At 38.3% G+C, this 21,936-nt stretch overlaps 3 protein-coding genes across 17 annotated transcripts in view; 2 read left to right on the forward strand and 1 right to left on the reverse strand.

The window, feature by feature from the left end:
* Positions 1–21,936, forward strand: part of LOC125779099 (glutamate receptor ionotropic, kainate 2) — a 2,985,835-nt gene that overhangs the window by 1,006,047 nt on the left and 1,957,852 nt on the right. The window lies entirely within an intron of this gene.
* The window catches only part of LOC125779126 (uncharacterized), a 497,385-nt gene that overhangs the window by 384,429 nt on the left and 91,020 nt on the right, over positions 1–21,936 (reverse strand). The gene's annotated exons all lie outside the window — the stretch shown is intronic.
* LOC125779117 (uncharacterized) overlaps positions 2,725–21,936 on the forward strand; it is a 75,171-nt gene continuing 55,959 nt past the window's right edge. Inside the window, exon 1 of the mRNA XM_049459688.1 lies at positions 2,725–3,009. The gene's annotated coding sequence lies outside the window, so the exon portion shown is untranslated. The remainder of the gene's footprint in view (positions 3,010–21,936) is intronic.

Consider the following 21,936-nt stretch of genomic DNA (forward strand, 5'->3'; position numbering starts at 1 on the left):
CAAACAAAAAACTTCTTAGTCTTTAAAATAAAACGAACTTTATCAAAAACTTAATAAAAATTACATGAAAACAGATTACCACATTTTTTTTTTTTAATTGAATGACGTTGACATTTAAATTGAATTACGTTTACATTCGTTACGCGCGTTTTTTAAAATATGCAAAATGAAATGTATATTTTTCAATCTTTCTGAGAGATTTTCTTAATATTTTTTCCATAAGAACCTTGTACAGAGTATTAGAAAACTACGAAAAAAAATCAGCCACATCGGTTTAGCCATTCACGCGTGATGCCGTGACAACGCATGCGTTGTTCTGCGTGAAATTATGTGTTTTGAAATAAAAAAAAAGTTGAATTCACGTTGTGTTAAAAATCATTTATTTTCGATTTTTCTAAATTTTTTTCAATGTAACGCAGTTTGATAAGCAACATTTTTTGGTTTCTATTCCGGTGCGTAAATGTACAGAGGAGATGGTTTTCCAACTCGGGAAAACGTCACGTATAATTGGCGCGCACCCATGCAATCGTAGTTACGATAATTTGGCCAATTTGGCATAAACATTCGTGATGAGTTCATATTTCGTTGAAGTGAATTGACAAAAGGCAGTTGGAATTGATATCAAACCACTGGAACCGAAATTTGCCTATTTCCAATTCTTATCGAATACGATGTAAAATGTCTTCAGCAATGTAATTTTGTTCGCATTCCAAAATTGACGCGGATTTGAAGGCTGATATGTCGAAATGGCCATCGCGAAAAGTATTAGTAATCATAGTTTTTCGGGTGGATTATGTAAATTCGTCCTAAGGAATTAGTTGAGAACACACCTGGATGTCAATCTATTGGTTGGCCTTACTTTCTGCGTACCTATTTCTTCGGCGATGCATTCCATGCATAATATCAAAGCATTTCCAAATAGAGCAATGTTCTCACAAACGAATCACTGACGCAGGTTGAGAAAAAACTCGTCAATGTAAATTTTGTTGTTGGAAGTGTTTCCGCTGGCTGTACTGTATTCTCTGGGTTGAAAAACACTCTTTAGCCATTCTCCAAATTAACTGCGAAACGCACAACAGTCGGAAAAGTCGATTACACCAAACTACAATATCACACATTGGCATGAGTTTTGAATGTGAATTAGACAATAGTGGCGAATATGGTACGATCCATATGTTGTCGACTTCGATATTCACTACTCTAAGTTGAATAGTAAATGTCCTGCCATTGTCGTCTGATGAGCTACGACGATAGAGTGGATATCCATCATTTCCATGCTCCATATTGGTTTTCATCACTTCGTAGAATAATGGATCTTTCTCTGCATGAGGAATTTCCTCAGAAATGATTTCATCAATTTGATCTGGTGTAACCACCATCCACCATTCAAAGAAAGAAGTGTGCGTGCGGCAAACCTCTTTTTTGCAACTCAACAGAGTACAGAGTATCTGACTGCACCATACTTGTAATCGTATATACATACGTTGCTTCAAGATAAAGTCCATCAAACATCGTAGCTGTTGTTTGAAAAGTCTTGCTTTATTATCGTGATGATCGCCGGCTGATTGACAGCGATCCATAATTCCACACATACATATGTCATCGCATCATGGGAGTCTCATGTAGTTCATGTGTCTTGGGCTGCCATACGTTGATGGCAAAAAGAATACCGACCGATATTAGCGCGATGTCTTCGTTGCTTCGTAACAAATTTCAATCTGTAATTGATCACTTCGTTTGAAACACACATAAAGTTTTCACTGAATAATTTTCAATAATTTTTCTTTTAAATAGCCGGAATAAAAAAGCAAGCGACCGAAATTGAACGATTCAAATAATTTACAAATCAAAATATTGAAAAACAAAACGAAAAAGAATTGTATGAAAAGTCACTTTTTGGAAATTTCCAATTTTTCGACTTTTCCTTATGAAAAGTATATGGTTTTTTATATGTAACCCTTCCCAGATCGACAGCGAACAACTTCAGATTTCATGAAGATTGGTTCCGCCGTTCTCGAGCGTTAGCGTTACTAACAAACAAACAATCATTTTTACTTACATATGTACATATGTATGTATGTATGTATATTTATACAAAATAAAACGTTTGTATGGAAAAAGAAAAGGGCTGTTTTTAGGGGTTTTCCGGGCAACTTTCGTAATTTTTTCTTACATAAGAACCTTCTCCTAATAATAACAAATACAACAAAAAAAAAATCAGCCAAATCGGTTCAGCCCTCCACGCGTGATGCCGTGACAACGAAAACGGTTTCATTTTTATATATAAGATATACAATTATCATAAAAAATATAATTTTCACTTAATTTGAATTTTCTTAACAATGTATTAGCTTTGTACTGATAATGTTGAGATTATCTAGCGTTATTATTTCCTCATCTATTTGATCAATTTCTAAATTATTCCTGTTTGGCATTGGTGTAATTAATTTTAAATCTATAGAAGCATATGTTTTTGGTATTTGAATAGCGAACACAAGTGCTTTTTTCTGAAAGCTACTACTCCTACCTTGGCTAGTTTCAGCTTATATAAATCTATGTCGAAACTATCTACTTCCTGTGTGTTAAATTGTTTTAAGCGGCGGCGATATTGTTTTGTATTATATGTATCTTTCCTTTCATATGTCTTAATTTATTCATTTGATCATTGTAAAGAACCAATTTCGCTAGCTTTCTATCCTCCTTTTGTATCTGATTTAATTCTTTTAAAATTTTATTACTGTCATTTTTATACTCTCGCAACAAAGTTGCTAAGGAGAGTATTATAGTTTTGTTCACATAACGGTTGTTTGTAAGTCCTAAAACTAAAAGAATCAGATATAGGGTTATATATACCAAAGTGATCAGGGCGACGAGTAGAGTTGAAATCCGGATGTCTGTCTGTCCGTCCGTCCGTCTGTCCGTCCGTCCGTCCGTGCAAGCTGTAACTTGAGTAAAAATTGAGATATCATGATGAAACTTAGTACACGTATTTCTTGGCTCCATAAGAAGGTTAAGTTCGAAGATGGGCAAAATCGGTCCACTGCCACGCCCACAAAATGGCGGAAACCGAAAACCTATAAAGTGTCATAACTAAGCCATAAATAAAGATATTGAAGTGGCAAAAAGGATCGCATTAGGGAGGGGCAGATTTGGACACAATTTTGTTGGAAAAGTGGGCGTGGCCCCGCCCCCTACTAAGTTTTTTGTACCATAGCTATGTCAACCAAACTCTACAGAGTCGTTTCCTTCAGGCATTTCCATATACAGTTTAAAAATGGAAGAAATTGGATAATAACCACGCCCACCTCCCATACAAAGGTTATGTTGAAAATCACTAAAAGTGCGTTAACCGACTAACAAAACACGTCAGAAACACTAAATTTTACGGAAGAAATGACAGAAAGAAGCTGCACCCAGCCTTTTTTGAAAAATTGAAAATGGGCGTGGCGTCGCCCTCTTATGGACCAAAAACCATTTCTCAGGAACTACTCGACCGATTTCAATGAAATTCGGTATATAATATTTTCTTGACATTCTAATGACATGTACGAAATATGGGTGAAATCGGTTCACAACCACGCCTTCTTCCAATATAACACTATTTTGAATTCCATCTGATGTTCTCTGTATAATATATACATTAGGAACCAATGATCGTAGCAGAATAAAACTTTACACAAATACGGTATTTGAGCTGAGGTATCCCTTGTGAAAAAATTGTCGTGATCGGACTACAACTTTTCAAGGCCTAACCTAGCCTAACCTAATTTTTCACCGAAAGTATCGGTAAATCTCTCAGAATTTAATTCTAATTAATTTTACAGCAAAATAAAAAAAAATATGTAAACGACGGATAATGAAATCTCGATTATCACTTTATCATGCGAGAGTGTAAAATGTTCGGTGACACCCGAAATTAGCCCTTCCTTATATGTTTACTATTTTTTTCATTAAATTAATTGAATTGTTAAAATGCTCATTTATGATAATCTGCTTATTGATATTTGTTACTGCATTGTGCGAGTTTCCCTCTATCACTTCTAAATGACTAATTATATCCTGACGGTCCTTCGTGTCCATTAGGGTGGGTCGATTCCGGACTTTTTTCGATTCGGGATTTCTAATAGTGCGGAAAAGTTGCCTTAGTACTTCCTGATTCCAATGCAACTTTTTGTTTTGAGATCGAATTATATCTTCAACCCCAACTCCAGCCTTGAAATTTCGGAAATTCGCCTAAAATCGTGAAATTGTCTACCTAGCGCCTGAAATACGCATCTCATGGCAAAATGCATAAAACAAAAGTTATTTGTCAGGTCAGTTGCTACCGAAATGGTACGAGTGATCATGGCCGTAGGACGAACCGTTCCCGAGATACGAGCGAAAAGGCGGCGCGCCACAGCGCAAGTGAAAATTGTTGCAGCCCTTAGCTAACCTGTATTGGTCACCCAGAACCCACCGCGTGGAGGTGGCTGCTCTTCGGGTTCCTCCCACGCCCAACCCAACCAACCAACCATATGTCAGGCTTGCTTTAGTCTGAATCTGTGTCAAATTTATTGATAAAATCAAATTTTTTACTAAACTTTGGCACTTGTTGCCTAGATTTCAGTGTAGAGCGTATAAAACGATCACGAGATTGGGGGCCAATAAGTTTAGAAGATGCCTCTTTCACCAGTTTGAATGGATGAATCGACAACCTTGCGCAGTTTAGCAGGATAGAGATGGCGCGAGCCATCTTTGATTGAACTGTTGAATCTTATTGAGAACCACAAAGGTGAGTAAACTGTAAGTATGTACTTGACCAAAATCTTTATTTCCTTTGTTGGTTTGTCAGTAGAAATGTATAATCTCAGAATTCTATTTGCTCAGGTGAGCCAGCGAGATTTGCACATGTTACCTGGATGCATCGTCGCTAAATCTGAGGAACATTGACCGGAAATAACAGCTTCTGATATTTTATAGAGATAAGCTTGGTCTGTGCTAAGTTGGATCGGTTTAATAACCTCAGAAAGTAATTGGCAGGATGGAAAACTTTCAAATTTGAATTTGAATTTGGGAGCAATTTACTTATGTCGCCAGAGAATGTATTTGGACTCTTTGAGACACCATCTATGTGTTCGAAAAGAGCACGAAATGGAAGTTCGTTGAAATATAGAAGACAAACAACCCACTGTTACGGCCTACCTATTCTTTCTTCTAGTTTCCGAATGATTCCACCTTTCCAACCTGTGTTCGTATTGGTGCCATCAGCACCGACAACTTCTAGATGTTCCACATCAACTGAATTGTCTTGTAAATGTTGACATATAGCTTGCGTCTCATCCTCAGCTGGCCCGGAAGGAGAGGTGACGTGGCTAAAGTAATGACAACCAGGTTCCGCTATAAGAGAAATATGTTCCTCTTTGACAGTGTCGTGGTAGCCTTCGCTGACTTGTGTAAGTGTATTGTCTTTGCGGCCCATATACAGAGTCAATACTTTTGGTGTTTTGGAGCTTAACTCCAACTTTTTTTTTCCCGACTAATCTTGCATTTGTCAGTGACAAAGCTAGCCTGATCCTCTGTTATCAAACCTGCTTTTTTGGCATCCATAAAAGCAGATGAAACAATCAAGGCCGCTGCTCTATCACTTACTCCAAATCTTTGGGCAGCTAAAGCAGTGTGTTCTACTAAAGGGTGATTTTTTAAGAGCTTGATAACTTTTTTTAAAAAAAAAACGCATAAAATTTGCAAAATCTCATCGGTTCTTTATTTGAAACGTTAGATTGGTTCATGACATTTACTTTTTGAAGATAATTTCATTTAAATGTTGACCGCGGCTGCGTCTTAGGTGGTCCATTCGGAAAGTCCAATTTTGGGCAACTTTTTCGAGCATTTCGGCCGGAATAGCCCGAATTTCTTCGGAAATGTTGTCTTCCAAAGCTGGAATAGTTGCTGGCTTATTTCTGTAGACTTTAGACTTGACGTAGCCCCACAAAAAATAGTCTAAAGGCGTTAAATCGCATGATCTTGGTGGCCAACTTACGGGTCCATTTCTTGAGATGCATTGTTGTCCGAAGTTTTCCCTCAAAATGGCCATAGAATCGCGAGCTGTGTGGCATGTAGCGCCATCTTGTTGAAACCACATGTCAACCAAGTTCAGTTCTTCCATTTTTGGCAACAAAAAGTTTGTTAGCATCGAACGATAGCGATCGCCATTCACCGTAACGTTGCGGTCCAATGATTCCACCAGCGTACAAACCACACCAAACAGTGCATTTTTCGGGATGCATGGGCAGTTCTTGAACGGCTTCTGGTTGCTCTTCACCCCAAATGCGGCAATTTTGCTTATTACGTAGCCATTCAACCAGAAATGAGCCTCATCGCTGAACAAAACACGCGCGCGAAACACATTTCGAACCGAACACTGATTTTGGTAATAAAATTCAATGATTTGCAAGCGTTGCTCGTTGGTAAGTCTATTCATGATGAAATGTCAAAGCATACTGAGCATCTTTCTCTTTGACACCATGTCTGAAATCCCACGTGATCTGTCAAATACTAATGCATGAAAATCCTAACCTCAAAAAAATCACCCGTTACTAGTGTGTTTTGTTTAGTTTTAGAGGATGGAAGAGAAAATTCATCATAAGCATCTTTTTTGGAAGAATCCCAGTGCGACGCACCTACATTGTTGTCGTCTGTATGAGAGTCTGGTTGGTCTGAATGGTCACGTGTTCTAGCTGTTACTTTTGTGGTAAGTGTTGATGTTGAATGACGTTTTGAAAGCTTTACGTTCATTTTTCCTTGTAATCTTTTTTGTTTCAGGTAGATCAACACTTCCAATGCGACCAATTCTTCTGGTTCTCTGGTCCAAGAGAAATTGTTGTTCATTGATAAGAACTTTCCTTTCCTTTTGACAAGTGCAAATACATTTACAAGCAGCGATGTCAAATAATTTTCCGGCAGAAGAGACAAAGTCGACTCTTTTAGAGCTTAAACCTATTGGGTTCCTTAAAAACATTTGTTTAAGAGCCAAAAATTTCTTATGGTATGTGGTGAGCATGGAGTCATGTGTAGAAGTTCACGCAAGTGAGGAAAGTTCTCTGATCGCCATTCACTTGGGAGTGGTCAGAAACGATTCTTTTACATATGACTCAAGCAGCTCACGACTTCCGGTCTTTGACCAAGTATCCTCTGGGTAGCCTAAGAACATCCGTTTGAAGGCGAGCTAAGGTGAGAAGGCGATATATCCCCTACATAGGGTTGTGCGCTGGGATTGGGACCCGCCACGTAAAAAAACAACTCCAGCGAATAGTAACAACCAACCTCGGATGAGTGACCCCCCTTTTGATGATGACCATGGAAAACGAAATAAGGACTACGAATTGAGGGCATGCACCTGGAATGTCCGGTCCCTTAATTGGGAAGGTGCCGCTGCCCAGCTGGTTGATGTCCTCGTGAAAATAAAGGCTGACATCACCGCCGTCCAAAAAATGGGATGGACGGGACAAGGACAAAGACGAGTAGGTCCTGTTGGCATTTACTACAGTGGCCATATAAAGGAGCGCAAGTTTGGTGTGGGTTTCGTGGTTGGAGAGAGACTCCGTCGCCGAGTACTATCATTCACTCCGGAGAATGAACGTCTAGCCACAATCCGCATCAAAGCGAGGTTCTTCAACATATCGATGATTTCGAAAAACCACCAACCCGATCGATGTTGTAATAGACGGAAGACACGTCTCCAGTGTTTTAGATGTGCGTGCGCTCCGAGGTCCTAACATCGACTCGGACCACTATCTTGTTGCAGCTAAGATTCGCACCCGCCTCAGTGCAGCCAAAACGCACGCCAACAAACACAAGCACTCGTCAACAACTCGGTATAAGGGAACTGTGGGACGGCGTTTCAAACTCCATACGTACAGCTGCAAGCGAAACCATTGGTTTTCGGAAAGTGCAAAAAAACAGCTGATACGACGAGGAGTGCCGTGTCGCAGCGGAGAGAAAACAGGCTGCTGTTTCAAGACCGGAGCATACTCATGTAGAATCCCCCAAGGTGATCTAGTCACCGATGCCCAGAGCATACTTAAATTATGGAGGGAACACTTCTCCAGCCTGCTGAATGGCAGTGAACACACAACGCCAGGAGAAGACGAACCCGATTCCCCAATCGACGACGATGGTGAAGACGTTCCATTGCCCGACCAAGAAGAAGTTCGAATAGCAATTACCCTCCTGAAGAACAACAAAGCGGCGGGGGCGGATGGATTGCCAGCCGAGCTATTCAAAAACGGCAGCGAAGAACTGATAAGGAGCATGCATCAGCTTCTTTGTAAAATATGGTCGGACGAAAGCATGCCCAACGATTGGAATTTAAGTGTGCTATGCCCAATCCATAAAAAAGGTGACCCCACAATCTGCGCCAACTACCGTGGGATTAGCCTCCTCAACATCGCATATACGGTTCTATCGAGCGTACTGTGTGAAAGATTAAAGCCCACCGTCAACGAACTGATTGGACCTTATCAGTGTGGCAAATCAACAACCGACCAGATATTCACCATGCGCCAAATCTTGGAAAAGACCCGTGAAAGGAGAATCGACACACACCACCTCTTCGTCGATTTCAAAGCTCCTTTCGACAGTACGAAAAGATGCTGCCTTTATGCCGCAATGTCTGAATTTGGTATCCCCGCAAAACTAATACGACTGTGTAAACTGACGTTGAGCGGGACCAAAAGCTCCGTCAGGTTCGGGAAGGACCTCTCCGAGCCATTCGATACCAAACGAGGTTTCAGACAAGGCGACTCCCTATCGTGCGATTTCTTCAATCTGCTGCTGGAGAAAATAGTTCGAGCTGCAGAACTTAATCGAGCAGGTACAATCTTTTATAAGAGTGTACAGCTGCTGGCGTATGCCGATGATATTGATATCATCGGTCTCAACACCCGCGCGGTTAGTTCTGCATTCTCCAGACTGAATAAGGAAGCAAAGCAAATGAGTCTGGCAGTGAACGAGAGCAAGACGAAATATCTCCTGTCATCAAGCAAACAGTCGTCGCACTCGCGACTTGGCACTCACGTCACTGTTGACAGTCATAACTTTGAAGTTGTAGATAATTTCGTCTATTTAGGAACCAGTATTAACACCACCAACAATGTCAGCCTGGAAATCCAACGCAGGAATTTCCAAATGGAGAAATGCGCTTCGATAGGGACTGATGGATATGCGGTCATGCTGTCAGATATCGGAGCAGTCGACGAAATTCGGAAAGAAGCAAAAAATGCTGTCATGAGTCCGCGTTTTTCGCACAAACTCAACAACAGTATTTCAAAGTCAGTGAAAGTACGATTATTCGAAAACGTTGCCCGTGCCATACGAGAAGTCGACAAATACTTGGTGAAAAAATTGTCCAGTTTTGTGAAACAAGATGGGTAGACAGGCATGGTGCTGTCCTTCAATTTGTTACGAAGTTACCGTTGATCATCGAAGCTCTGTCAAAAATCAGTGAGCGGAAGGACAGAGAATCAGCAGGCAAAGCAACAATTCTCATATCGGCTATGTGCAAGTTCGAATTTATCGTCGGGCTCTTCTGTCTCAGCGACATTCTATCGCTCATCCATTCGCTCAGCGTAGTTCTTCAAAAGGAAACAATTGATTTGGCGAAGGCATCAAAAATGATTGGGATTTGGAAGCTCGTTTTACACAAGAAGGTTTGGATGGTTACCAATTGAGTGTGTTGCTCGTAGAAAAAGCAAGTCTTTTAAAAGAAAACGAAATCGATGATCTAATCGGATGCTCGATAGAAAGATTCGGAATTCCGATGATCGGATGATGAAAAAAGCGTACAAAAATTGAAATTCAAAGGTGAATTAAGCTACTGGCAATGTCACTGGCAGCAGCAATAAAAAATTGAAGGCAACAAAATTCCAACTTCTGCACTGAAAACATTAAGAAAATGTGATGTCGACATATTCCCAACAATCCACACCTATCTCCGAGTATTCTGTACACTTCCCGTAACAAACGCGAGCTCTGAACGTTTTTTCTCTTATCTTCGCCGCATCGAAACATGGCTTAGGACGACCATGCTTCAAGAAAGACTAGTTGGATTAGCGTTGCTTCATACGCATCATGACATCGAAATCACCGCCGAAGAAGTCATCGAAAGATTCGCAAAACTTGGCAGTCATCGTTTTGCGTTATGAAACACACAATGTAAAAGAATTTTTCTGTTTGAGTTTTCAATAAAATGAGCCACTATGTAATGCATGCATATTGTTGACTTTTCGATTATAACCACTTTTGGCTAAATGAGTTACGCTTCCCGCCCTCACGCGCCACTACACCACACAACACCCCACTCACAAGCAACACTGGCACATACACCACACCTGAAGACAGCTGTTTTCCCACACACCACACATCCATTGGAAGCAGCAGAAAACACACACACACCAATACGAGTACACGCAACTGCTAATCCACCACCGCATAACGAGCAAAAAGCTTCGTCTTGGAAGTAAACGGCCTTTTTCGGTCAAGATTTTCGATACGCACACATCGGCGAACGTTTATACTAGTTTTTTCATACTCGACACGCAGTTAAAACACCTTTTATATTCATATTCGGCACGCATCTAAAACATCAGTTTTGTTCATCTGGCGATCTTCGACGCATCTAAAACATCCTTTTTTTATTCAAATGGCAATCTTCGACGTATCTAAAACATCCTTTTTTTATTCATCTGGCGATCTTCGACACGCATCTAAATCATCTTTTTTTATTCATCTGGTGATCTTCGACTCATCTAAAACATAATTTTTATACCTCTGGCGATCTTCGACACGCAGCTAAAACATCTTTTTACATCTGGCGTTCTTCGGCGCAGCAGTTCAATCAACATCATAATTTTCGAGTGTCTCCTTTTTATAATTGTGTAATCCTAGGGATACAGCCTTCACTGGTATCCGACCAGGGAGTCCATCAATTTCATTCCTTTTTACAAACATAAATTTTCACAACTCCACTGGTATTCGACCAGGGAGATTTTTTATTATAACATTTATCATTTTATCAAATACAATTGTGATCATTTTAAGTGAAACATTGCGTTAAGAAAATCTTCTTTCCGGAGTCAGTGAAAAAGTAAATGGTATTTTATATAACTTTGTTTACCTAAAAATTGGAATTGATAATTTTTGTTTCATAATTTGTACTGAATTTCTCTCGCAATTATAAGTTTGAAACTCAAATGGAAGGATAAATTCAATTTTCCCCCCAAGAATCTTCTCTGGATCCGCCACTGCATATATACATACATATGGACATAATCAGACATATGCATTTACATTCAATGCGCTTACAATAATACATAATAAAAATGCATATAGGAATTGTAAATTAAATGGTTAACTACAAGTCATAAATTTACACTTTAAAACCCCAAATAAGATAACATTAAACACATACACAAACATCTATTGAATTGCACACCTGATATTACTATAGTGACCATATTAAGAAACGCAAGTTTGTTGTGGGACTCAGTTTGGGAGAGAGACTCCGACGCCGAGTACTGTCATTCAATCCGGTGGATGAACTTCTAGCCACAATCCGCATCAAGGCGAGATTCTTCAACATATCGCTGATTTGCGCCCACGCCCCGACAGAAGAGAAGGACAATGTGACCAAAGATGCCGTCGATGAGCACTTGGAGCGCACCTATGAAAGCTGCCCCCGCCACGATGTCAAAATCGTGCTTGGCGACTTTAACGCCAGGGTGGGCAAGGAAGATATCATTGGCGCAACAGTCAATAAATTCAACTTCCACGAGGAAACATCCTCAAATGGGTTGAGGCTGATTGACTTCGTCAGGGCTCGAAATGTGGTATGTTTATTGTACATGTAGTACTACATCGATTCCAGCATAAGAAAATACATCAAGCTACATGGCTGTTTCCGGATCGAAAAACCACCAACTAGATCGATCATGTTATGATAGGCAGAAGACACGTGCGTACGCTCCGAGGTCCTAACATCGGCACCGAACACCATCTTGTTGCAGTGAAGATTCGCACCCGCATTTATGCAGCAAAAACGCACGTCAGCAAACACAAGGAAGGTTCGACGTCGAGACGTTGCAATCAGATTTTCTACTCGGCTACACAACAGCCGAACGATTTTCTACTCGGCTTGCACTCCTATTCTCGGAGAGCATTCGTCAAAAACTCGGTATAAAGAAACTGTGGGAAGGCATTTCAAACTCCTTACGTACAGCTGCAACCGAAACAATTGGTTTTCGAAAATTGCAAAAGAACAGCTGGTATGGCGCGAAGTGCCGTGTCGCAGAGGGAAGCGAGAGGCATTTGTAGACAGAAAATGAAAGCAGCCGAAATTCGTGAGTATGAAGAGCTTGGCCCAGCCATGAAGAAGTTCGAATAGAAATTACCCGTCGGGGTAATTGTAACACGGTGGCGAAGAACTGTTAAGGAACATGCATCAGCTTCTTTGCAAAATATGGTCAGACGAAAGTATGCCCACCGATTGGAATTTAAGGGTGCTCTGCCCAATCCAAAAAAAGAGAGACCCCACAATCTACGCCAACTACCATGGGATAAGCCTCCTCAACAGGAGCCCTTATTTCTCCTCTCTCCAGACTGGACAAGGAAGCAAAGCAGATGGGTCTGGCAGTGAACGAGGGCTACAGGAAGTATCTCCTGTCATCAAACTAACAGTCGTCACACTCGCGACTTGGCTCTCACGTCGTAGATAATTTTGTATATTTTGGAACCAGTGTAAACACCACCAACAATGTCAGCCTGGAAATCCAAAGCAATATAACTCTTGCCAACATATGCTACTTCAGACTGAGTAGGAAATTGAGAAGTAAAGTCCTCTCTCGACGAGCAAATGCCAAACTCTATAAGTCTCTCATAATTCCTGTTCTACTATATGTTTCAGAGGTTTGGACGATGACAACAACTGTTGAGTCATTGACATAGTTCAGCGAATTAAGAGACAGAGGCTATGCTGGCTTGGTCATGTTGTTCGAATGGACGAAAACACTCCAGCTCTGAAAGTATTCGACGCAGTATCCGCCGGGGAAGCAGAGGAAAAGGACGACTTCCATTCCGTTGGAAGGACCAGGTAGAGAAGGACCTGGTTTCGTTTGGAATATCCAATTGACGTCACGTAGCGAAAAGAAGAAACGACAGGCGCGCTGTTGTTAACTCGGCTATAATCGCGTAAGCTGTGTCTACGCCAATAAAGAAGAAGAAAATGAGAGTAAATTAAAAGAAACAGAGGAAGTTATTTAACATTTAGCTAAGTCGCAATACACTGATAAGGGGGAGTAAATTCTTAAAGGTTCGAGAAACATGTAAGTGAAATATATATGTACGAGTACAGATTTAGCACTTCATACGAATTTCCTGTCACATTTGTGATACATGCGCGGATAATGAGATAGTTTACGTTCAATATGTTGCGCACTAGACGAACGAATTAAATAGTTGTAGCGATTTCGCAAAAATGAAGCTCAACAAAAACCTAAAATATAGTAAAATGAGTTTGAGGCCCCTGTGAAGCCAAAAATTTTGTTAGCAAATTGTACAATCTGAAAAATGGAGTAGGGAAACAAGATAATTCAAAAATGGTTTATAACTGCAACGCATCCGCGCTACTAGGCAAAAACCCCATATTAAAAAAATGGCATGAAAGTTAGTCAGCAGGTTAAACCGAAATTTATGTAGGAATACGTTTCGATTTATCTTAAATACGATACATTTGGAAAATGCAATCACTTGTTATGTGTATTTACACAGTTTAATACGAAATCCAAAAGTTTATATATAGTTGAGTTATTCCTCTGAAAAATGTACCAAATATTGTTTTATGTGGATTTTAAATTTTTATTCGCTGTGTTTAATTTAAATTTGCAGGATTTGTAAACGTAATAATATTGGGAGACGTTCGCGTGAGTTATGTTTGTAAAGCTGGGAGCAAATTATGTTATCCAAATTAAATGTTATTGAAAAGAATGACTACACTGTATGGTCTCTGTTTAACGACTGTTTATTAAAATCAAAACTTATGTCTCCTTAAGCTACATTTTATTCTATACATAGAATTGTATACATTAGAAAATGCTGACTCGAGACATTCCGTCACTTTCAGCTTCTGATCCATGCCTCTGTGGCATGGTTGATTTCAACTTACAACTATTAGGGCAGTCATACATAACCCCCCTTCTATGCTTTTAGGGTTCTCCTGAATCCTTGTATTTAAAATTTTAACTTTTACATTATTTATTTTGATCCTTATGCCTAGCCATATAACTGCTATTATTATAATGACTATTAAAATAGTATTTACTCCGTATGAAATATTTTTATGATATTTTAGTTCTTTGATTTCATTGAAATTTTCGATATGGTTTAATATAATGTTTTCAAAATTTACTTTCAGTTCATATGTTTGATTTAATACTGGTGCAGGATATATGTATAGAGGTTCGGAGCGAAATAAAAAAACGTGTTTGTTCTTCAAGATCCAAATAAATGCACATGGTTGTATTTGCGAAATATAAATTTTATAAGCTTTTTTTTATTCAAAACAGTTTCCTTATGCTTGGATCAGCGTTTAGCCCGGTCAATTAACATTTCAAATGAGTGTTTAAGGTCATTTTTCGGAATGGTCTTGAGAAACCAGTGTCTCATGGGAAAATGAAGGTTTCCAAACAGGTAAAAATCACATGCAAAAAATCGAATGCATGAAAAAAGACGCTTCATAACACCAAGGTGAAACACAGCATTAATTGTTTGGCCAGGTGGGACGAACTCTCGGTGTACAATACCTCGGAATCGTAAAAACAAATCAGAATTGTCTTTATTTCTGACTTCTGAAGACGACTTTTTATCGGTGATGGCAGAGGTCCTCACGACCTTCTTGGAATCGCTTAAACTACTCATGCACATTACTACGGTATAGGCACTGACCACCATAAACTTTTTCATCATTTGAAATGCTTCAGCAAACGTTTTCCCAAGTTTAAAGCAAAATTTAATATTTGCTCTTTGTTCAAAATGGATTTTACGACCGATGACCAAAAGCTGCTGTCACTTTTTGATCGATAACATCGATTGTAATTATCCAATTGTCGTAAAATTTTTACGAAATGTCAACAAGAGATCAAACTTTTTTATTTGATATACCCACCAATAGGTGGCGCCACCAGAACTGTTCTATTTAAAAAGTTCTGCTTGTATTATGTTTTCTTCCATTTCCTCCACCAAACTTGCTAGCTCCTTTGGATGTATAATTCGTAGTATTGTATTTACTTCGTCAACGATCTCTACTTCACCGAGTTGGATCATGGTGTATCCTGCTTCTTCAGCTCTCGGTGACACTTGTAGGAATGCTGTAGCCAATTTCATGGCGGTCATCAGAAACATTATGATCCACATCATCTGAAAATGTGTTGACTCATGAATTAACACTTTCAAATACATCGCCATTCATTTTCTATGCCTACTTTATCTAATTTAAGTGGTCTTTTTATGTTTGCTGCATTAATGTTTTGCAATGCGGGGGGAATCGGACATATGGTATGTGTCTCACACTTTTATAATTTTTTATCGGTGCCGTCGTTCTCAGTTCTTCGTAGTCCCCTCTGTACCTATTTCTATTGTGTACTAGCTGACCCCGCATACGTTGTCCTGCGTGAAATTATGTGTTTTGAAATGAAAAGAAAGTTGAATTTACGTTGCGTTAAGAATCTTTTATTTTCGATTTTTCTAAATTGTTTTCATGGTAGATGGTTTTCCAACTCGGGAACACGCCACGTATAACTGGCACGCACTCATGCAATTTGTGGTACGATAATTTGGCAAATTTGGCATAAACATTCGTGATGAGATCATATTTCGTTGAAGTGAATTGACAAAAGGCAGTTGGAATTGATATCAAACCACTGGAACCGAAATTTGCCTATTTCCAATTCTTATCGAATACGATGTAAAATGTCTTCAGCAATGTAATTTTGTTCGCATTCCAAAATTGACGCGGATTTGAAGGCTGATATGTCGAAATAACCATCGCGAAAAGTGTGCGAACTTCAGTGGCATGCGAAGTAGCTATCGAATCGTCCATCGTATGATTACATTTATTATCATGTTCCAGCAATTGTAACTGCTTGCATGCTTCTCAAAAAGTTACACACACTCTACCATTTACAGGGCGCAATGACTCAAATGAATTTGAACCACGTACATTTAACAATAGCAACCGAAGGTATTAGCAATCGTCGTTTTTCGGGTGGATTACGTAAATTCGTCCTAAGGAATTAGTTGAGAACACACCTGGATGTCAATCTACTCGTTGGTCTCGCTTTCTGCGTAACTATTTTTTCGACGATGCATTCCATGTATAATATCAAGGCATTGAATGCGAATCACTGACGCAAGTTGAGAAAAAACTCGTCAATGTCAATGTTGTTGGAAGTGTTTCCGCTGGCTGTACTGTATTCTCTGGGTTGAAAAATACTCTTTAGCCTTTCACCAAATGAACTGCGAGACGCACAACAGTCGAAAAACATTCATGAATTGCAAAAGTAAATACCCTACAAAGCGCTTTATTGCAGTTCACGTATCGACCGTATCGTTCAAGACCAATAACCGCCATATTAGTTCCTTTGGTGACGTACTTACAAACGTATTTTATAGATTACACCAAAATGTAATACTAAACATTGATATGAGTTTTGAATGTGAATTAGACAACAGTGGAGAATATAGTACGATCCATATGTTGTCAACTTCGATATTCACTACTCTAAGTTGTATGGTCGTCTGATGAGCTACGACGGTAGAGTGGATATCCATCATTTCTAGTTTGCGATTCCGAAAGAAAAGCAAGTGGATAGTGTTTCGTGCATTTATTGTTAGATATACAAACCGAAGTGGGATTGTGGTGTCCGCAAGGTCCATGAACCATATTGGTTTTCATCACTTCGTTTAATACTGGATCTTTCTCTGCATCAAGAATTTCCGCAAAAATGATTTCGTCAATTTGATCTGGTGCAACCACTATCTAACATCCAAAGAAGAATATCGTAACTGTTGTTTGAAAAGTCGTGCTGTGACAACGTGACGATCGCTTGCTGATTGTCCCGATCATGTGCCTCGGCGTTGATGGCAAAAAGAACACCGACCGATATTAGCGGGACCTCTTCGTGGCTTCGTAACAAATTTCAATCTGTAATTGATCACTTCGTTTGAAACACACATAAAGTTTTCACTGAATAGTTTTCAAATTTTTTTTTAAATAGCCGGAATAAAAGAGCAAGCGACTGAAATTGAACGAACCAAATAATTTACAAATCAAAATATTGAAAAACAAAAGAAGAAGGAATTGTATGAAAAAAGTCTATTTTTGGAATTTTCCAATTTTTCAACTTTTTCTTATGAAAAGTTTTTGTTTTATTTCTCAACCTTTCCAGATCTACAGCGAACAACTTCTGAAAATTTCATGAAGATTGCTTTCACCGTTCTCGAGCCTTAGCGTTACTTACAAACAAACATTCATTTTTATTTATTTATTATTTAATAAAAATTGAAAAAAGTAATTAATTACAATTACAATTTAAATATATATAGCACTAGCGGTTAAGCTTGCTTACATATGTATATACAAAATAAAACGCTTGTATGGGAAAAAGAAAAGGACTGTTTTTAAGCGTTTTCCGGCTACTTTCGTATTTTCTTTTACATAAGAACCTTCTCTTAATAATAACAAATAGGTACAACAAAAAAAGAGTTAGTGAAATCGGTCCAGATATTCATGCGTGATGCCGTGACAACGGAAAACGGGTTTCATTTTTATATACAGTGGCGAACAAAAGTCTACATACACCCCCTATTTCCATTGATATGAGAGTACAAAAAGTTTTTAGAAAAATGTATTTATACAGTTTTATTCTAATATTTATTATAATAGCAATTAACTAAAAAAATTCATTATTTAACATAAAACAACAAATTTATGGAAGAAAAACTCAAAAATTGCTTTGACAAAAGTCTACATACAGTTCAAATCTCATACTTTGTACATTGTTATATTAACAGTAAGGTAACGTTAGCCTTTTTCTTTTATTTTCAATATGTTTATTGTTCCAACGAAAATAAACCGCGCAGTGGACGCCCAAAAAAACAATCTCGTAGATACGTCAGCCTGATTCTCAACGAAGTAGACCAAAATCCAAAAGTAAATGCTCCAAATTTAGCCGAACGCATAGCAAATACGTCACAAATGAGTATGCAACGATCCGATACATGCGGCGCAAATTGTTAAGCACTGGTTGCTTTATTATACTCCAAGGCAATTAAATACACCACCTCAAAGTCCAAATAAGGATATTATTGAACATGTCTGGGAGATTTTGGAGCGTAGAATTAGAAAGAACCAAACTTCTAGCTCTGCTATACTCTAAGAGCGCATATTGGAACCTTGGAACAGCATTACATCTGCAGCGTCTTAATAACTAGCATTTTGTACAGTTTTTCGCACTGAACTAAGATATTTTTGTACTGTATGTAGACTTTTGTCAACACAATATTTGAGTTTTTATTCCATAAATTTGTTGTTTTATGTTAAACTAGCTGGCCCCGCAGCCGTTGTCCTGCGTGAAATTATGTGTTTTGAAATGAAAAGAAAGTTGAATTTATCATTTCATTTTTTTTTTTCAATGTAACGCAGCTCGATAAACACAATTTTTTGGTTTCTGTTCCGATGTACAGAAAAGATGGCTTTCCAACTCGTGTGCACGCCACGTATATCTAGCCGTGTGAAAAACATAGAATTTCCAAACTTATTGCACACACTATGCGACTATCCTTGTGTCCTGTTGAGTGTCATCTCAAATGCAATTTTCGCTGGAAACTGAAATGGCAAATCGTTGGAACTCAAAGAAATTCGTTGAATCAAGCATTCAGCCCTTCGTATTCGATAGCTGCGTCACCATCAGTCGGGTTCCATTACATAGTTTCGGCGCTTGCAGATTGCAAAACATAATAACGACAGATCAAACTTTGAGACGCAAATGATGCGGTGGCATACCAAGCCTCTCCAAAGAATTTAGAAACTCCACTGGATAATTCACGGCGACGTCTTCAATGGAAAGACGATCGGTCGATTTGTATGAGCGCAAGTCTTCCGGAATTTGACTTTGAATCTTCCAGTTTAAGTCAAGAACATCTGTATTTTTTGGCAGTTAATATTGCGCGTGCATTTAAGGAATCATAGTTAAGATAATTTGGCCAATGTCCGAAGATTGGTGATGAGTTCATCTTTCGTGAATTGATAAACCGCTGATGGAATTGATATCAAACCACCGGAAGCATCAACCGGAATTGACCCATTTCCAATTTTTAGCGAATACGATGTAAAATGTCTTCGACAATGTCATTTTTGTTCGTATCTCATAATTGACGCGGATTTAAAGGCTGATGTGGTGAAATGATTATCGCGAAAAGTGTGGGAACTTCAGTGGCATTCGAAGTAGCTATCGCATCGTCCAACATTTGTTTCCACTGATTATCGTGTTCCAGCAATTGTAATTGCACACACCATACCATTCACAGTACGCAATACGCCGCGTACATTAATCAGTAGCAACCGAAGGTAGAAGCAATCATCGTTTTTTGGGTGGGTTGTGTAAATTCATCCTAATGCATTAGTTGAGAACACACCTGAATGTCCATCTACTGTTCGGTCTTGCTTTCAGCGTAACTATTTCTTCGACGATGCATTCCATGAATGCAAGGTATTTTCAAATAGAGCAATGTTCTCGTAAGCGGATCACTGACGAAAGTTGAGAAAAAAACTCGTCAATGTTAGTTTTGTTGTTGGCGGTGTTACCACCTGCTGTAATGTATTCTCTGGGCTGAAATAAACTCTTTGGCCAATCTCCATATTAACTGCGAGACACACAACAATCGGAAACCGTTCATGAATTGCAAAAGTAAATATCCTACAAAGCGCTTTATTGCAGTTCACGTATGGACCGTATCGTTTAAGACCATTAAGCGCCATGTTGCTTCCCTTGGTGACGTACTTACAAACGTATTTTATAGATTACACCAAACTGCAATACTAAACATTGATATGAGTTTAGAATGTGAATTAGACAACAGTGGAGAATATAGTACGATCCATATGTTGTCAACTTCGATATTCACTACTCTAAGTTGTATGGTCGTCTGATGAGCTACGACGATGGAGTGGATATCCATCATTTCCAGTTTGCGATTCCGAAAGAAAAGCAAGCGGATAGTGTTTCGTGCATTTATTGTTAGACATATAAACCGAAAAGGGATTGTAGTGTCCGCAAGGTCCATGAACCATATTGCTTTCCACCACTTCATATAATACTGGATCTTTCACACGTAAAGTTTTCACTGAATAATTTTCAATTGTTCAATTCACAACCTGTCGTAAAGCATCGTAAATCGTAATAGTAATAATTTTTCTCTTGAATAGCCGGAATAAAAAAGCAAGCGATCGAGACTGAACTATTCAAATAATTTCCAAATCAAAATATTGAAAAACAAAACAGAAATTGAAAAAAAAATGTTTTTGGAAAAAAGTTACTTTTTGGAATTATCCAATTTGCCGACTTTTCATGAAAAGTATAAGATGTTTTTATTTCTAAACCTTCCTTAATCCACAAAGAACAACCTCTTAAAATTTCATCAATATTGGTTCAGCCGTTCTCTTAGCGTTACTAACGAACAAACATTCATTCGTTTGTATGAGAAAAAGAAAAGGACTGTTTTTAGGGGTTTTCCGGCAATTATTCGAATAATCCCTGAACCTAAACGAATATTTAAAAAAAAGAATTATCAAATTTCGTTCAGTCGTATTAAAGTTATGAGCGTACATACATTTTGGCGATTCATTTTTACATATATACATATTTATATAGACGAAGATGTAAGGTTGTTTTTATTGTTTTTTTTTTTTTTTTGAAGAAATGAAATATTGAAATGATTCCTACAAACATGAATTTTGAACAAATGCTTATGATTTGAAATATAATTTTTGTATTTATGAGTTGTATTAAATTTTGACATAAAGAGATAAAAAGTATCCTATGTCCGTCTCCTGGCTCTAAGCTACCTCCCTACCAATTTTCAGCCAAATCTGTTCTGCCGTTCTTGAGTTATAAGTGGTGTAACTAACACGACTTTCTTTTATATATATAGATAATGATTTTTTTTAGTTAATTGCTATTATAATAAATATTAGAATAAAACTGTATAAATACATTTTTCTAAAAACTTTTTGTACTCTCACATCAAAGAAATCAGGGGGTGTATGTAGACTTTTGTCCGCCACTGTATATAGATTATGAGTTATTTCTTCTGGTCTATTGTGTTTTTTAAAATGTTTGGATCTATACGATTTCTTGCATTATTGGATGTACATTTTATGGTTGAATGATAGCGATCATTTATAATTTTCTTGCGTTTTTCGCAATTGCCTATAATTAGCTGTATATACTCCCTTAATTTTGGATAGTATATTTTATCCTTAAGTGTATTGTAGATCTCGTTTAATCCGCTATGCATTGACTCATTACTATGGTAAAGTGAAATTTGTTTATGCAAGTCTACTTTTTGTATAATCCGGCTTAAAAAATCTGCTACTACATTATTTTTCCCTTTCTGATGTTCCATTTCATAATTGAACCTCTGCAGGCACCTTTGGTGACGTTGTGCAAACTCCCTTTTATATTTATTATTTAAAAACACTATCGGGCTATGATCAGTTATAATTTTAAATTTTGTGCCATATATGTACGGCCTGAAATAGGTTATTGAATATATAATGGCTATAATATCTTTATCAGTTGTAGCATAATTCTGTTCATGGTTATTTAATGTTCTGCTAATGTAGCACAC

The sequence above is a fragment of the Bactrocera dorsalis genome, chromosome 6 (genome assembly GCF_023373825.1).
Source record: "Bactrocera dorsalis isolate Fly_Bdor chromosome 6, ASM2337382v1, whole genome shotgun sequence".
In the NCBI taxonomy this organism is placed as follows: domain Eukaryota; kingdom Metazoa; phylum Arthropoda; class Insecta; order Diptera; family Tephritidae; genus Bactrocera; species Bactrocera dorsalis.